This window comes from Stegostoma tigrinum, chromosome 35 (genome assembly GCF_030684315.1).
Source record: "Stegostoma tigrinum isolate sSteTig4 chromosome 35, sSteTig4.hap1, whole genome shotgun sequence".
Classification (NCBI taxonomy): Eukaryota; Metazoa; Chordata; class Chondrichthyes; order Orectolobiformes; family Stegostomatidae; genus Stegostoma; species Stegostoma tigrinum.
The window spans coordinates 21,541,932-21,563,213 of NC_081388.1; the positions used below are offsets into that span (position 1 = coordinate 21,541,932).

Consider the following 21,282-nt stretch of genomic DNA (forward strand, 5'->3'; position numbering starts at 1 on the left):
TTCTACCCCTTTCAAACACACACAGTCACAACCCCTTCACACATACACATACACACTCCTTCATCCCAACTTCCACACATACTCTCTTCTCACCCCTACACACAGACACACATACACACCCACATTCTCTACCCCCAACACACACATACTCTCCCCTCTCACATACACGCACACACACACATATATACATGGTGTCCCCCCTCACCCATTCTCTCCATTCTCTCTCTCTCTCACTCACTCACTCTCACACACTCACACACACACACACACACACACAGAGACTGCTCTCCTCCCCACACACACACTCTCCATTCTCTCTCTCTCACACACACACACACACACACACACACACACACACACACACACACACAATCTCTCCCTCCCTCACATATACAACCACTCTTTCCCCCCACCCTCTCACACACTCTCTCTCTGCCCTCACAGACGCACATTCCATTTCCTCTTTGCACACACACACACTCTCTCCCCCCAATACACACTCTCACACTCCTCACACACACTCTCTCCCCTCTCACGCACACGCACGCACACACACACATATCTACATGGTGTCTCCCCTCACCCACACACTCTCTCTATACCCACACCCGAACACACACTCACATGCTGTCTCCTCTCCCCTCACACAAACGCAGACACACAAACACACTCACTCCCAACCCCCCTCACACACTCTCTCTCTACACCCTCCACACACACTCCCTCTCCCCACCCCCTACACACACACTCCCTCGCTCTACACCCTCCACACACACACACACACACACACACACACACACACACACACACACACACACACACACACACTCCCTCTCTCCATCTCCTCTACACATACTCCCTCTCCCCAAACCCCCAACACACACACACAGACACTCTCCCCTCCACACACACAAACACACACACACACACACACACACATATCTACATGGTGTCTCCCCTCACCCACACACTCTCTCTATACCCACACCCGAACACACACTCACATGCTGTCTCCTATCCCCTCACACAAACGCAGACACACAAACACACTCACTCCCAACCCCCCTCACACACTCTCTCTCTACACCCTCCACACACACTCCCTCTCCCCACCCCCTACACACACACTCCCTCGCTCTACACCCTCCACACACACACACACACACACACACACTCCCTCTCTCCATCTCCTCTACACATACTCCCTCTCCCCAAACCCCCAACACACACACACAGACACTCTCCCCTCCACACACACATACTCTTCCACACTCTCCCCTCCACACACACACACTCCCCTCCACACACACTCTCTCTTCCACACACACTCTCTCTCTCTCCCCTCCACACACACACACTCTCCCCGCTAAACACGCACACTCTCTTCCACACTCTCCCCTCCACACACACACTCTCTCTCTCTCCTCCACACACACACACACACACACACACACACACACTCTCTCCCCTCCACACACACACACACACTCTCTCTCTCTCCCCTCCACAGACACACACACTCATCGCTACACACACACTCTCCCCCCTACACACACACTCTCTTCCACACTCCCCCCGACACACAGACACTCCCCCCTACACACACACACTCCCCCCTACACACACTCTCCCCCCCTACACACACATACTCTCCCCCCTACACACACACACACCCTACCCCCTACACACACACACCCTACCCCCTACACACACACACACTGCCCCCTACACACACACTGCCCCCTACACACACACTCTCCCTCCTACACACACACACCCTACCCCCTACACACACACTCCCCCCACACACACACACACACACCCTACCCCCTACACACACACACACTCCACCCTACACACACACTCCCCCCTACACACACACACACCCTACCCCCTACACACACATACACACACACACACACACACACACACTCCACCCTACACACACACTCTCCCCCCTACACACACACACACCCTACCCCCTACACACACACACACTCCACCCTACACACACACTCCCCCCTACACACACACACACCCTACCCCCTACACACACACACCCTACCCCCTACACACACACACACACACTCCCCCCTACACACACACACACTCCCCCCTACACACACACACTCCCCCTACACACACACACTCTCCCCCCTACACACACACACACACCCTACCCCCTACACACACACACCCTACCCCCTACACACACACACACTGCCCCCTACACACACACACACTGCCCCCTACACACACACTGCCCCCTACACACACACTCTCCCTCCTACACACACACACCCTACCCCCTACACACACACTCCCCCCACACACACACACACACACCCTACCCCCTACACACACACACACTCCACCCTACACACACACTCCCCCCTACACACACACACACCCTACCCCCTACACACACATACACACACACACACACACACACACACTCCACCCTACACACACACTCTCCCCCTACACACACACACACCCTACCCCCTACACACACACACACTCCACCCTACACACACACTCCCCCCTACACACACACACACCCTACCCCCTACACACACACACCCTAACCCCTACACACACACACACACTCCCCCCTACACACACACACACTCCCCCCTACACACACACACTCCCCCTACACACACACACCCTACCCCCTACACACACACACACTCCCCCCTACACATAGACACCCTTCCCCCTACACACAGAAACACACACACACACACACTCCCCCCTATACACACACACACCCTCCCCCCTATACACACACACACACACACCCTACACGCACACACACACTCCCCCTACACACACACACAGTCCCCCTACACACACACACACTCCCCCCTACACACACACACACTCCCCCCTACACACAAACACTCCCCCTATACACACACACACACCCTCCCCCCTATACACACACACACCCCCTCCCCACTACACACACACACACACTGCCGCCTACACACACACTACCCCCTACACACACACTCCCCCTACACACACACACACACTCCCCCTACACACACACACACTCCCCCCTACACACACACACTCCCCCTACACACACACACCCTACACCTACACACACACTCACTCCCCCCTACACACACACACACACTCCCCCCTACACACAGACACACGCACACACACACACACACACACACACGCACACTCCCCCCTACACACAGACACCCTTCCCCCTACGCACAGACACACACACACACACACACTCCCCCCTGTACACACAGACACCCTCCCCCCTATACACACACACACACCCTCCCCACTACACACACACACACACACACACACACACACACACACACACTGCCGCCTACACACACACTCCACCCTACACACACACTCCCCCCTACACACACACTCTCTCCCTCCTACACACACACTCTCCCCCTACACACACAGACCCTACCCCCTACACACACACACACTCCCCCTACACACACACACACACACACACTCCCCCTACACACACACACTCCCCCTACACACACACCCTACACCCTACACACACACACACACTCCTCCCCACACACAGACACCCTTCCCCCTACACACAGACACACACACACAGACACACACTCTCCCCTATACACACACACACACACCCCCCATACACACACACACACATACACACCCTCCCCCCTACACACACACACACTGCCCCCTACACACACACCCCCCCTACACACACACTCTCTCCCTCCTACACACACACTCTCCCCCCTACACACACACACACTCTGCCCCCTACAAACACACACACACACACACACACACACACTCCCCCCTACACACACACCCTACCCCCTACACACACACACACTCTCCCCTACACACACACTCACTCCTCCCTACACACACACACACTCTCCCCTACACACACACACACTCCCCCCTACACACACACTCTCCCCCCTACACACACACACACACACACACTCCCCCCTACACACACACTCCTCCCTACACACACACTCCCTCCCCCCTACACACACACACACTCCCCCCTACACACACACTCCCCCCTACACACACACACCCTACACCCTACACACACTCCCCCTACACACACACACCCTACACCCTACACACACTCCCCCCTACACACACACTCTCCCCCCTACACACACACTCCCCCCCTACACACATACTCTCCCCCCTACACACACACACACTCCCCCCTACACACACACACACTCCCCCCTACACACACACACACTCCCCCCTACACACATACACACACACACACACTCTCCCCTACACACACACTCACTCCCCCCTACACACACACACCCCGTACACACACACACACCCTACACCCTACACACACTCCCCCCTACACACACACACCCTACACCCTACACACACTCCCCCCTACACACACACTCTCCCCCCTACACACACACTCCCCCCCTACACACACACTCTCCCCCCTACACACACACTCCCCCCCTACACACATACTCTCCCCCCTACACACACACACACTCCCCCCTACACAAACACACACTCCCCCATACACACACACACACACACTCCCCCCTACACACATACACACACACACACACTCTCCCCTACACACACACTCACTCCCCCCTACACACACACACCCCGTACACACACACACACCCTACCCCCTACACACACTCCCCCCTACACACACACTCTCCCCCCTACACACACACACACCCTACCCCCTACACGCACACACACCCCACCGCCTACACACACACAAACACACACACACACTCCCTGTACACACACACACACCCTCCCCCCTACACACACACACACACACTCTACACCCCTACATACACACACACATACACATTCTACACCCGTACACACACACACACACACTCTGCCCCCTACACACACACACACACTCCACCCTACACACACACACTCCCCCCTACACACACACACACTCTCCCCCCTACACACACACACACACACACACACACACTCCCCCTACACACACACACCCACACACTCCCCCCTACACACCCACACACTCCCCCCTACACACACACTCCCCCCTACACACACACACCCTACCCCCTACACACACTCCCCCCTACACACACTCCCCCCTACACACACACTCTCCCCCCTACACACACACTCTCCCCCCTACACACAACCTCTCCCCCCTACACACACACTCCCCTCCACACACACTCTCTCTTCCACACACACTCTCTCTCTCTCCCCTCCACACACACACACTCTCCCCGCTAAACACGCACACTCTCTTCCACACTCTCCCCTCCACACACACACACTCCCCTCCACACACACTCTCTCTTCCACACACACTCTCTCTCTCTCCCCTCCACACACACACACTCTCCCCGCTAAACACGCACACTCTCTTCCACACTCTCCCCTCCACACACACACTCTCTCTCTCTCCTCCACACACACACACACACACACACACACACACTCTCTCCCCTCCACACACACACACACACTCTCTCTCTCTCCCCTCCACAGACACACACACTCATCGCTACACACACACTCTCCCCCCTACACACACACACACACACTCTCTTCCACACTCCCCCCGACACACAGACACTCCCCCCTACACACACACACTCCCCCCTACACACACTCTCCCCCCCTACACACACATACTCTCCCCCCTACACACACACACACCCTACCCCCTACACACACACACCCTACCCCCTACACACACACACACTGCCCCCTACACACACACACACACTGCCCCCTACACACACACTGCCCCCTACACACACACTCTCCCTCCTACACACACACACCCTACCCCCTACACACACACTCCCCCCACACACACACACACACACCCTACCCCCTACACACACACACACTCCACCCTACACACACACTCCCCCCTACACACACACACACCCTACCCCCTACACACACATACACACACACACACACACACACACACTCCACCCTACACACACACTCTCCCCCCTACACACACACACACCCTACCCCCTACACACACACACACTCCACCCTACACACACACTCCCCCCTACACACACACACACCCTACCCCCTACACACACACACCCTACCCCCTACACACACACACACACACTCCCCCCTACACACACACACACTCCCCCCTACACACACACACTCCCCCTACACACACACACTCTCCCCCCTACACACACACACACACCCTACCCCCTACACACACACACCCTACCCCCTACACAAACACACACTGCCCCCTACACACACACACACACTGCCCCCTACACACACACTGCCCCCTACACACACACTCTCCCTCCTACACACACACACCCTACCCCCTACACACACACTCCCCCCACACACACACACACACACCCTACCCCCTACACACACACACACTCCACCCTACACACACACTCCCCCCTACACACACACACACCCTACCCCCTACACACACATACACACACACACACACACACACACACACACACACACACTCCACCCTACACACACACTCTCCCCCCTACACACACACACACCCTACCCCCTACACACACACACACTCCACCCTACACACACACTCCCCCCTACACACACACACACCCTACCCCCTACACACACACACCCTAACCCCTACACACACACACACACACTCCCCCCTACACACACACACACTCCCCCCTACACACACACATTCCCCCTACACACACACACCCTACCCCCTACACACACACACACTCCCCCCTACACATAGACACCCTTCCCCCTACACACAGAAACACACACACACACACACTCCCCCCTATACACACACACACCCTCCCCCCATACACACACACACACACACCCTACACGCACACACACACTCCCCCTACACACACACACAGTCCCCCTACACACACACACACTCCCCCCTACACACACACACACTCCCCCCTACACACAAACACTCCCCCTATACACACACACACACCCTCCCCCCTATACACACACACACCCCCTCCCCACTACACACACACACACACTGCCGCCTACACACACACTACCCCCTACACACACACTCCCCCTACACACACACACACACTCCCCCTACACACACACACACTCCCCCCTACACACACACACACTCCCCCTACACACACACACCCTACACCTACACACACACTCACTCCCCCCAACACACACACACACACTCCCCCCTACACACAGACACACGCACACACACACACACACACACACACACGCACACTCCCCCCTACACACAGACACCCTTCCCCCTACGCACAGACACACACACACACACACACTCCCCCCTGTACACACAGACACCCTCCCCCCTATACACACACACACACCCTCCCCACTACACACACACACACACACACACACACACACACACACACACTGCCGCCTACACACACACTCCACCCTACACACACACTCCCCCCTACACACACACTCTCTCCCTCCTACACACACACTCTCCCCCTACACACACAGACCCTACCCCCTACACACACACACACTCCCCCTACACACACACACACACACACACACTCCCCCTACACACACACACTCCCCCTACACACACACCCTACACCCTACACACACACACACACTCCTCCCCACACACAGACACCCTTCCCCCTACACACAGACACACACACACAGACACACACTCTCCCCTATACACACACACACACACCCCCCATACACACACACACACATACACACCCTCCCCCCTACACACACACACACTGCCCCCTACACACACACCCCCCCTACACACACACTCTCTCCCTCCTACACACACACTCTCCCCCCTACACACACACACACTCTGCCCCCTACAAACACACACACACACACACACACACACTCCCCCCTACACACACACCCTACCCCCTACACACACACACACTCTCCCCTACACACACACTCACTCCTCCCTACACACACACACACTCTCCCCTACACACACACACACTCCCCCCTACACACACACTCTCCCCCCTACACACACACACACACACACACTCCCCCCTACACACACACTCCTCCCTACACACACACTCCCTCCCCCCTACACACACACACACTCCCCCCTACACACACACTCCCCCCTACACACACACACCCTACACCCTACACACACTCCCCCCTACACACACACACCCTACACCCTACACACACTCCCCCCTACACACACACTCTCCCCCCTACACACACACTCCCCCCCTACACACATACTCTCCCCCCTACACACACACACACTCCCCCCTACACAAACACACACTCCCCCATACACACACACACACACACTCCCCCCTACACACATACACACACACACACACACTCTCCCCTACACACACACTCACTCCCCCCTACACACACACACCCCGTACACACACACACACCCTACACCCTACACACACTCCCCCCTACACACACACACCCTACACCCTACACACACTCCCCCCTACACACACACTCTCCCCCCTACACACACACTCCCCCCCTACACACACACTCTCCCCCCTACACACACACTCCCCCCCTACACACATACTCTCCCCCCTACACACACACACACTCCCCCCTACACAAACACACACTCCCCCATACACACACACACACACACTCCCCCCTACACACATACACACACACACACACTCTCCCCTACACACACACTCACTCCCCCCTACACACACACACCCCGTACACACACACACACCCTACCCCCTACACACACTCCCCCCTACACACACACTCTCCCCCCTACACACACACACACCCTACCCCCTACACGCACACACACCCCACCGCCTACACACACACAAACACACACACACACTCCCTGTACACACACACACACCCTCCCCCCTACACACACACACACACACTCTACACCCCTACATACACACACACATACACATTCTACACCCGTACACACACACACACACACTCTGCCCCCTACACACACACACACACTCCACCCTACACACACACACTCCCCCCTACACACACACACACTCTCCCCCCTACACACACACACACACACACACACACACACACACTCCCCCTACACACACACACCCACACACTCCCCCCTACACACCCACACACTCCCCCCTACACACACACTCCCCCCTACACACACACACCCTACCCCCTACACACACTCCCCCCTACACACACTCCCCCCTACACACACACTCTCCCCCCTACACACACACTCTCCCCCCTACACACAACCTCTCCCCCCTACACACACACTCCCCCTACACACACACACACAATCCCCCCTACACACACACACACCCTACCCCCTACACACACACACACCCTACCCCCTACACACACACACACCCTACCCCCTACACACACTCACCCTACCCCCTACACACACACACTCCCACCTACACACACACACACTCCCCCCTACACACACACACTCCCCCCTACACACACACACTCCCCCTACACGCACACACCCCACCGCCTACACACACACACACTCCCCCTACACACACACACACCCTCCCCCCTACACACACACACAGACACACCCTCCCCCCTACACACACACACACACACACACACCCTCCCCCCTACACACACACACACACACACACACACAATCCCCCCTACACACACACCCTACCCCCTACACACACACTCCTCCCTACACACACACTCCTCCCTACACACACACACACACTCCCCCCTACACACACACACACTCCCCCCTACACACACTCCCCCCTACACACACACACACCCTAGCCCCTACACACACTCCCCCCTACACACACACTCTCCCCCCTACACACACACACCCTACTCCCTACACGCACACACACCCCCACTCCCTGTACACAAACACACACCCTCCCCCCTACACCCCTACATACACACACACATACACATTCTACACCCCTACACACACACACACACACACTCTGCCCCCTACACACACACACACACTTCCCCCTACACACACACACACACACTCTCCCCCTTACACACACACACACACACACACTCCCCCCTACACACACACCCTACCCCCTACACACACACACACACACTCTCCCCTACACACACACACTCCTCCCTACACACACACTCCTCCCTACACACACACTCCTCCCTACACACACACACACCCTACCCCCTACACACACACTCTCCCCTACACACACACTCCTCCCTACACACACACACACCCTACCCCCTACACACACTCCCCCCTACAGACACACTCTCCCCCCTACACACACACACCCTACCCCCTACACACACACTCTCCCCCCTACACACACACTCTCCCCTACACACACACTCCTCCCTACACACACACACACACACACTCCCCCCTACACACAACACACACACACACACACACTCCCCCCTACAGACACACTCTCCCCCCTACACACACACACCCTACCCCCTACACACACACACACTCCCCCCTACACATACACACACACACACTCCCCCCTACACACAACACACACACACACACACACTCCCCCCTACACACACACACCCTACCCCCTACACACTCTCACCCTCCCACCTACACACACACACACTCCCACCTACACACACACACCCTACCCCCTACACACACACACACCCTACCCCCTACACACACTCACCCTACCCCCTACACACACACACTCCCACCTACACACACACACACTCCCCCCTACACACACACACTCCCCCTACACGCACACACCCCACCGCCTACACACACACACACTCCCCCTACACACACACACACCCTCCCCCCTACACACACACACACACACACACACACACACACACACACCATCCCCCCTACACACACACACACACACACACACACACACCCTCCCCCCTACACAGACACACCCTCCCCCCTACACACACACACACACACACCCTCCCCCCTACACACACACACACACACACACAATCCCCCTACACACACACCCTACCCCCTACACACACACTCCTCCCTACACACACACTCCTCCCTACACACACACACACACTCCCCCCTACACACACACACACACTCCCCCCTACACACACACACACCCTACACCCTACACACACTCCCCCCTACACACACACTCTCCCCCCTACACACACACACCCTACTCCCTACACGCACACACACCCCCACTCCCTGTACACAAACACACACCCTCCCCCTACACCCCTACATACACACACACATACACATTCTACACCCCTACACACACACACACACACACTCTGCCCCCTACACACACACACACACTTCCCCCTACACACACACACACACACTCTCCCCCTTACACACACACACACACACACACACACACTCCCCCCTACACACACACCCTACCCCCTACACACACACACACACACTCTCCCCTACACACACACACTCCTCCCTACACACACACTCCTCCCTACACACACACTCCTCCCTACACACACACACACCCTACCCCCTACACACACTCCCCCCTACACACACACTCTCCCCCCTACACACACACACACTCTCCCCCCTACACACACACACACTCTCCCCCCTACACACACACTCTCCCCCCTACACACACACTCTCCCCCCTACACACACACTCTCCCCTACACACACACTCCTCCCTACACACACACACACCCTACCCCCTACACACACTCCCCCCTACAGACACACTCTCCCCCCTACACACACACACCCTACCCCCTACACACACACACACTCCCCCCTACACACACACACACACACACACTCCCCCCTACACACAACACACACACACACACACACACTCCCCCCTACACACAACACACACACACACACACACTCCCCCCTACACACACACACCCTACCCCCTACACACTCTCACCCTCCCACCTACACACACACACACTCCCACCTACACACACACACCCTACCCCCTACACACTCTCACCCTCCCACCTACACACACACACACTCCCACCTACACACACACACACTCCCACCTACACACACACACAAACCCTACCCCCTACACGCACACACACCCCACCGCCTACACACACACACTCCCCCTACACACACACACACACTCTACACCCCTACATACACGCACACACACTCTGCCCCCTACACACACACACACTCCACCCTACACACACATACTCCCCCCTACACACACACACACACACTCCCCCCTACACACACACACACACACTCCCCCCTACACACCCACACACTCCCCCCTACACACACACACTCCCCCCTACACACACACACACACACACACTCCCCCCTACACACACACACACACACACTCCCCCCTACACACACACACACACACACACACTCCCCCCTACACACACACACACTCCCCCCTACACACACACACACACACCCGACCCTACACACACACACACACTCCCCCCTACACACACACACACACTCCCCCCTACACACACACACACACACACACACACACTCTCTCTCTCTCTCCCCGCCTACACACATACACACTCACTCTCTCTCCCCCCACACACACTCACACTCTCCCACCAACACACACTCACAGTCTCCTCCCCAACGCACACTTACATTCTCTCCCTACACCCACACACACACTCTCCACCCAGTGCTGAGGATGGGTCAGTGGACCCGAAACATTACCTCGTTTTTCCTTCACAGATGCTGCCCGACCTGCCGAGCTTTTCCAGCAATTTTGTTTTATTCCCTGATTTACAGCATCTGCAGTTCTTTTGGATTTTACTGTGTGTAAAGAAGTTGCCCCTCATGTCCTTTTTAAATCTTTCTCCTCTCGCCTTAAAAATATACTCCGCAGTTTTGAAATCTCCCACCTGAGGGAAAAGATACTTGCCATTCACTTTACCTATGCCCCTCATCATTTTATAAACTTCAGTAAGGTGTCCCCTCAATGTCAGGTAAGAATGGCAGCTTCCTTCCCTAAAGGACTTCAGTGAACCAGATGAGCTTTTATGGCAATCAACAATGGTTTTATGTTCATTATTAGACAAACAATAGTCCAAATATAAACTCTGCAGTCCTGCCACATCTAGGTATGAATGTGGATGACAATTAAATAATTCATTAGTGAATGAGGCTCCACAAGCAGCCCCATCCCTAATGACGAAACAGCCCAAAACATTAGAGCAAAAGTTAAGGCTGAAGTATTCGCAGCAATCTTCAGCCATAATTGTGGATAAGATGATCCTCTTGGTCTCCTCCAATGGTCCCTCGCATTGTAGACAGCAGTCTGCAGCCAATTTGACTTACTCCATATCAAGAAACACTTGGGGGCACTGGATACCACAAAGACCTCTGGGCCTCAACAACATTCCGGCAATAGTACCGAAGACTTCGGTTCCAGAATGTCCACTCCTTAAGCCAAGCTGTTCCAGTACAGTTACAACACAGGCCTTTACCCAACACTGTGGAAAATTGCCCAGGTATCTCCTCTACACTTGAAGCAAGACAAATCCAGCCTGGCCAGTTACCTACTTTTGATCATCAATAAAGTGAAGGAAGGCATCAACAATAGTGCTATCAAGCACCTACTCAGCAATAATCTGCACAGTGATGTGCAGTTTGGGTTCTGCCAGGATTACTCAGCTCCAGATCTCATTACAGTCTTGGTTCAAACATGGACAAAAGAGCTGAATTCCAGAGAAGAGGTGAGAGTGACAGTCCTTGACATCAAGGTCATGTTCAAATGAGTGTCGCATTAAGAAGTCCTAGCAAAAGTGGACTCAATGGGAATCGGGGCAAAGTCTCCACTGGTTGGAGTCAGACCTGACACAGATAAATTGTTGTGATTGCTGGAGGTTGGTCATCTCAGCTCCAGGACTGCAGGAATTCATCATGGTGGTGTCATTGGCCCTATCATCTTCAGTTGCTTCACCAATGCCCTTCCCTCCATTGTAAGGTCTGAAGTGGGGACGTTCGCTGATGATTGCACAATGTTCCGCATCATTAAGGACTCCTCAGATACTGAAACAGTCCATGTTCAAATGTAAAAAGTCCGGGAAAATATTCAGGCTCGGCCTGAAAAATCACATTTGCACCACACAAATGCCAGGCAATGATCATCTCTAATAGCAGACAATCTAACCACCACCGCTTGATATTCAACGGTATTGCCATCACTGAATCCCCCATTATCAGCATCCTTGGTGGTTAGCATTGACCAGAAATGGAACTGGACTCATGACATAAACATAGTGGCTACAAGAGAAGGTCACAGGTCTGGTGAATAACTCATTTCCTGACTTCCCAAGGCCTGTCCACCATCTACGAGTTAAGAGTGTGATGGAAGACTCACCACTTACCCAAATGGGTACAGCTTCAACAATATTCAAGAAGCTTAATACCATTCAGGACAATGCAGCTCACTTGATTGGCACCACATCCACAATGGGGAGGCGATGACGTGGTGGTATTATCGCTGGCCTGTTAATCTAGAGACCCAGATGATGTTCTGGGACCTGGATGTGAATATAAATATCTGGAATTAAGAGTCTAATGATGACTGTAATTCCATTGTCGATTGTTGGGAAAACCCATCTGGTTCACTAATGGCCTCTAGGGAAGGAAACTGCCATCCTCACCTGGTTTGACCTTCATGTGACTCCAGGCCCACAGCAAAGTGGTTGACTCTTAACTACCTTCTGAGCAATTAGGGATGGGCAATAAATGCTGCCCAGTCAGTAACACCCTCATCCTGTTAATGAATGGAAAAAATCCATCGTTTTCACCACTGATACTCAGTAGCAGCAGTGCGCACCATTTACAGTATGCATTACAGATATTCATCAAAAATCCTTAGACAGAACCTTTCAAATGTATGACCACCTCCATCTATGTCGATAAGACCAGCAGATACATGGGAACACTACCACTTGCAAGTTCCCCTCTGACTCACTTACTATCCAACTGGGAAATATATCACCAATCCTTCACTGTTAGTGGGTCAAAATCCTGGAATTCCCTACCTAAGGACACTGTGGGTCAACACAGAGTACATGGGCTGCAGGGGTTCAATATAGCAGCTCACCATCACCTTCTCAAGAGACAATTACGGATGGTCAATAAATGCTGGTTGACCTGTAATGTATTCCACAAGTGAATATAAAAAAAATGTTGTTGAATTCAAATTCCACAAACTGCTGTGGTAGGATTTGAATCTAGGTCCCCAGAACATCACCTGGGTCTATGGATTACTAGTCCTATGGGCAATACCACTTGACCATTGACTACTCCAGTTATTACAAATAGAAAAGGAAACTGAGAATAAACAAAGAACTACATACAATATGCTCATGGAATGTTGCACAGATATCAAAAAGGCACTAAGACTGCTTGATGGCATCACAATATGCAATGCTCCAGTATAAAATATCTCCAACTTACTCTGTGTGGTCAATAAGTCAATATGTGACAGCCAGTCAACAATGTAATATAAGTAAGGATATAACTCACGCTGTATGCAACTGTGAAATATCATATCAGTGTACACAGTTTACTGTTAATTAACTTCCATCTCAATTTCAAAGCCTAGTCTCTGGATGCATGGGCTCACACATATAAAGTGTTGTCTTAATAGTACAGAAATGCAAGACTAAGCAAGCAGGGAAGCAGTGCTGGTAACCTTTCTCAGCCTGCTTTCAACGTTAAATGGAAAACAAGATAACAGAAAGTCATTGATTCTTAGAGATATACAGCACAGAAACAGACTCTTTAATCCAACTTGTCCATGCTGACTGGATAGCCTAGATAAATCTAGTCCCATTTGCCAGCATTTGGCCCATATCCCTCTAAACCCTTCCTATTCATGTACCTATTTAAATATTGTAATTGTACCAGCCTGCACCACTTTGGCAGCTCATTCCAAACATAGAACAGAGAATAGTACAGCCCTTCAGCCCACAATGTTGTGCCAACCTATTATCCTACAAAGATCAATCTACCCTGCATATGCTACATTTTACTATCCACCATGTGCCTATCTGAGTCACTTATCTGTTTCTAAAGTATCTGACTCCACCACCACTGCCGGCAGCACATTCCACATGCCCACCAATCTCTGTGTGAAGAACCTACCTCTGACATCTCCCCTATACCTTCCTCCAATCACCTTAAAATTATGCCCCCTCGTAATAGTCATTTCTGCCCTGGGAAGAAGTCTCTGACTATCCATTCTCTCTATGCCGTCACCCTTTGTGTAAAATAGTTGCCCCCTTAGTCCCCTTTTAAATCTTCCCCCTCATCTTAAACCTATGCCCCCTAGTTTTGGATTCACCCAAAATGGGAAAAGACCTTGTCTACTCATCCTATCCATGCCCCTCATTATTATGTAAACCTCTATAAGGTCACCCCCTTAACCTCCAACACTCCAGGGAAAATAGCCCCAGCCTATTCAGCCTCTCCATTTAGCTCAAACCCTCCAGCACTGGCAACAGCCTTGTAAATCTTTTCTGAAGCCTCTCTAGTTTAACAACGTCCTTCTTATTGCAGGGAGACCAGAACTGCATGCAGTATTCCAAAAGGGGCCTAACCAATGTCCTGTACAGCCTCAACATGACAACCCAACTCCTATTTGCGCAGCCATCAGGTACCAGAATTACCGAACTCACTTCAGAGGAAACAACAATGTGATTCAAACTTTTGTTCTATAAATTCACAATGCTTTGGACTTGAGGATCAGAGTTTAGGCTGCAGACTCAGCTGTTCCTTCCTCTTTTATTGTCCAAATCAGTGGGTATAGATAGCTGCCAGGAGCATTCCCAAATAGGGAAGCTTTATTCTGACAGATGGACATAGAGTGGTAAACAGAAACTGATGAATAAGCATCTGAGCTCCTGAGGAGCCCACAGATGTATTCATAACAGTCACTCATGATCCAGGAAGTGTGGCCGTCAAAGCGCTCAACATATCATTTGAGGCAGGGAACTAAAGAGAGGTAACAAAATCCATATACTTTCCGATTAACTTTGAGAGACTTTTAATTGTAGCCCTGAAACTTGTGTGCCCTCTTAGGAGCCCCATAATTTCCAACAGTTCAGTGATCAAAAGGGGAAAGAGATTAATTCTACAGCCATATTATTATCCTTAAAATGTTATTTTATTATGTTATGTGTCATTTCGCAAATGATGCTCTTTTAGTCATTCAAAATGCTGTTCTTTTAGGTGAGACCTATTTCCCTTAGGAAAATACTTCTGCCTCTTGCAAATAATGGTGCAGCCTCTCATCTAAATGACGACTAACAGAGTATTGTTTCATCATGTCAAAATAAGTGTGTATTTCAGAAAATAGGTAGTCAGAGACTTTGGAAAGAGTCTAATTTTTAAGGTTTATATTGACCAGTGAAACTGTCTAATCTGTAATAACATCATCAGTTGCCACTTCTTTGGAGACTCAAAATGGCAACATTATGATACGACCGACTGAACAGTCAAGGTTCATCTTGCTTCAAAAGCTGTACATGTCACAACAAAGGTAGAAAATAGATGAACTGAATTCCATTTTAGGTTCAGCAATGGATGGATATTGCCTCTAAAGGATTGTAGATAGTTTATTTTTTCAGACAGAAGCAAAGAAACCAGCCAATCAGATATTTAAAGTTGCAGGGTATGGTAAAGCCAAGAGTCAACTTGCAGAACTGACTGAAAGCGTTACTAATGCTGAACTTCCTTGACACATGTGTCTGGCAATATGCCAATAAAAAGGAAATCTGCTTTATAGCTCACTTCACATTGCTATTCTTAAACTGTTAAGGAGCTTGTAGGTGGGGTTTTTCAGGTTAATGATTTCTGCAGATACGTATAAACTATGGGGTAATGTACTTGAAGGGCTTATCAGACTTACTCATTTCAATTTTCACTTGTTCCTATGAATGTTCTTTCTACTTAGTTTAAATTTCTTTATTCATAGGTGACTTCCCTTGCTGATGCAACATTTGCAAATGACTCTTTCAAAGAATCTAAGTAAAGTGTTACTGGTAGACCTGTGTAAATTAATGGGGATTAATGAAACCCATCAAAATCATGGATGTATAAATGGACCTGGTCAAATTCATCTGCTAATTAATTTTAAATTGAAACCGGTCAACTTAGCCAACGCACAGGCACAACCTTGGAGAGTGTCATAGAGAAGGTACAGTGCATGGTACTGCACCACAGATAGTTAGGGATTTTGTGGAGGACAGTCAACACAGCCATGTGCTTAAAAGTTGAATGTAATCCTAATTTGACCATGTTTAGAGCCCTGATTTGGATTTTATGCCAACAGATATTTAAATATCTGGTGTGAGGGTTTCAGTTCCTTAAAATTTAAGGTCCCCACCCGCAAGAGCTACCAGGCAGTGGGAGGATCTTAGGTTCCAGTAGCACTATCAGAAGTGACAGTCTTGGCTGGCAACACACCTGGCCTTGGGCAGCATCATGAACCCTGCTGAGAATCCAAGGTTAGTGGAGTTGGTGTTGCTAAGGCCCGTTGTACAGACGCTAGTGTGTGAGAAGGATGGTTGTTTCTGAAGGTGGGATTGTACTGCTTTAGGGATTGCCCTTGACATGGAGGGGTTTGGGTGGGCAGGAGAACATTGAGTCAAAGGGTGCATGATTAGAAGGGCACACAAGTCACAAGGACACTGGTGCACGGCTGATGGTCTCTTACATAGTGGAAGGCTCACCTTGTTGCAAAAATACTAACAATGGCAGTAACAGCCTTTAAATTAGACCTTAATTGGCCACTTAAGGATCTCTATTAGCCCCTGGGCAGTACACCATCCACCCACCATTTTCTGCACTGCTGGTAAATGTTTAGTGACAGTCGGAAGGCAAGAACCACTTCAGACTCCAATCTGACATTCTAGCTCTACCTTTCCCTCCAAGTATGCTGTCTGAGGTCCCATGAAATCCTTGAAATCCTGACAGCTCCATTCCTTGCATTACCAAAGATAGAATGGAGAGAAACAAAGGAAAGATTGGTTTTGGGGTGAAATCCAGAAATGCTGAATGTCCCTATTACACTTTACTGAAGAAGGATCTGACCCAAAACATAAACTTTCCCGCTTCTCTGATGCTGCCTGGCCTGCTGTGTTCCTACAGCTCCACACTGTGTTACCTTTTACATGGTTTGGCTTGGTCCTTCCTAATGTGTATTGAGGTAGTGGGTACAAACAGAGGAAAGTGAGATCTATTACAGCTGAACCTATTGCTTTATAAATTTTCTAGTCCAGGCTCCCAATGCCAACTTGATGAAAGCTCAGGACAGAACTATAATTGAGGTCAGCCTCTTTCTTAAAAACAAATGAATTACATAATTTTATAATATCTTGGAACCAGGTCAGGCCTTAACAATACAATGCAACTTTAAATTTTGCAGAATGATATTGAGATCAGGCATGAATTTTCACTACAAAATTTGCTCTAAATATTTTTTTAAATGCCACAATTTTATACAGCAACCACTTTACTGAACAAAAACTGCATCACGGCTGACAACATAATAGGATTCACACATAACATCAGATACTGGTGGGACAAGGCTATGATATTTACAAGGACATCATACTTTAAGCAGCATAAAAAAAGTTGAGGATGTTGGAAATTATTTTTATACAGTTTAGTGATTGGTGGCAAAGATGGTGGGGACAGAGATCATATTGGAGGCAGTGTGAAAAAAAGACATTTCATAATATTCAGTAAAATGATTCACCCAGTATTCAATGCCTTTTCCCATCAACACATATAGTATTAATTCAAAGTATTTCAATTTATTCAAAAGTCAACTCTCTCCTATTCCCTTAGTGTTAAATTGACAGCTAAAGAGAGACTCTTTCACAAGAAGGGGATTAATTAAATGACATTTTCTAAGAGGAGTTACTGTGAAAAGCTGACTCGAATCCAATCCAAGTCAGAATAAGATATAAGTAGCCATGGTGACCTAGATTTCACTTTATAAACCTGGAACAAATGAGATAAATAACGACAAGGATCTAAATGGTTCCAAAATGTGTGCATGAGAAGACATTGCTGTAGAGCTACTGCCAAAAAACTAACCTCCTGCTCCAGAAATTGGAGGATTGCTAATCAGCCTATTTTTGTGCATGGGTTTTATGAATGCTGTATTTTGTAAAATGACCAGCTTTACAGTATTCCCTAAAATTTTCACATTTTCTAGACGTGTGGAGACTAACATAGGCCTTTCTTTCAATCAGGAAGACAATGAGGTAACGTCCTGCACAGCACCATGGGTAATGTCACAACAGATGCTTCTATAGGGCCAGCACTGATGGTAATCAGTTACACTGAACTTTTTTCAGGACTTCAGCAACAGGCTCTAGGCATTCACCCAAAGAAAACAAACAGGTGATGACTGGTCTAAGATGGTCTGGGATTCTGCTTCTCTCATTTATCCTGTTGCAAGTGAATGCTGACAGGTGAGACATCTTTAGAAAATTTATAAAATCTTAGCTAAGTAGCTTGCTGCTTTCGAGAAGATTTGTAGCTCGGGTTATGGATGAGGTTATCATCTGTCTCAGCACATAGCTGAGGCATATAAATAACAAGTGGGACAGAACACCGACACTTCACTGGAGGTGCACTGATGATGTTACTAAGCAGGGTGACGAAACATTTGCTATCAAACCCACCGTCTCCAACCCAGTAAGTAACTTGCAGTTCATTCCTTTGAACTTGTTATAGAATACTCCCTACTCACATCATAAATGGGACTAATAAGAGTTCCAAAAGTCGCAGTTAAAGGATTGTTAAATTTTATTGAATAACCATACCAAATATACCTTATAGCCTTGTCCATACCCTGTGGCTTTTGGCTTCTGGGTATTTTTATTCTTGCTATAAAGCTGTGACTACATTGAATTGCGCTGCTGTGAGCTGTGTGCACTTACTAGGAACATACAACTCACTTAGAGGCAAAAGAAATTGCACCAATCATACTCATTTTTCGTACACACTGAAAACTTAATAAAATACACATTACCTACATTAAAGCCATGAAGGTGGATGAACTGGAATTGCAAAGAATGATTGAAACAGAAGGAAAACTTTAGCAACATTATTGTTGTCCATTCATCATGATGCAGAGGCATTCAGACGTGTGCCTGAAAATTGGGGTTCACAGTGTTGTCAGTTTAAAATTTTAATAAAACACTTTAAACTTTTTGAAACCAATCTGGTAGCCTCCCTGTAGT

The 21,282-nt window shown here is 50.4% G+C and overlaps 1 protein-coding gene across 4 annotated transcripts in view; it reads right to left on the bottom strand.

The window, feature by feature from the left end:
- LOC125447460 (voltage-dependent P/Q-type calcium channel subunit alpha-1A-like) overlaps positions 1–21,282 on the bottom strand; it is a 606,466-nt gene that overhangs the window by 103,807 nt on the left and 481,377 nt on the right. The gene's annotated exons all lie outside the window — the stretch shown is intronic.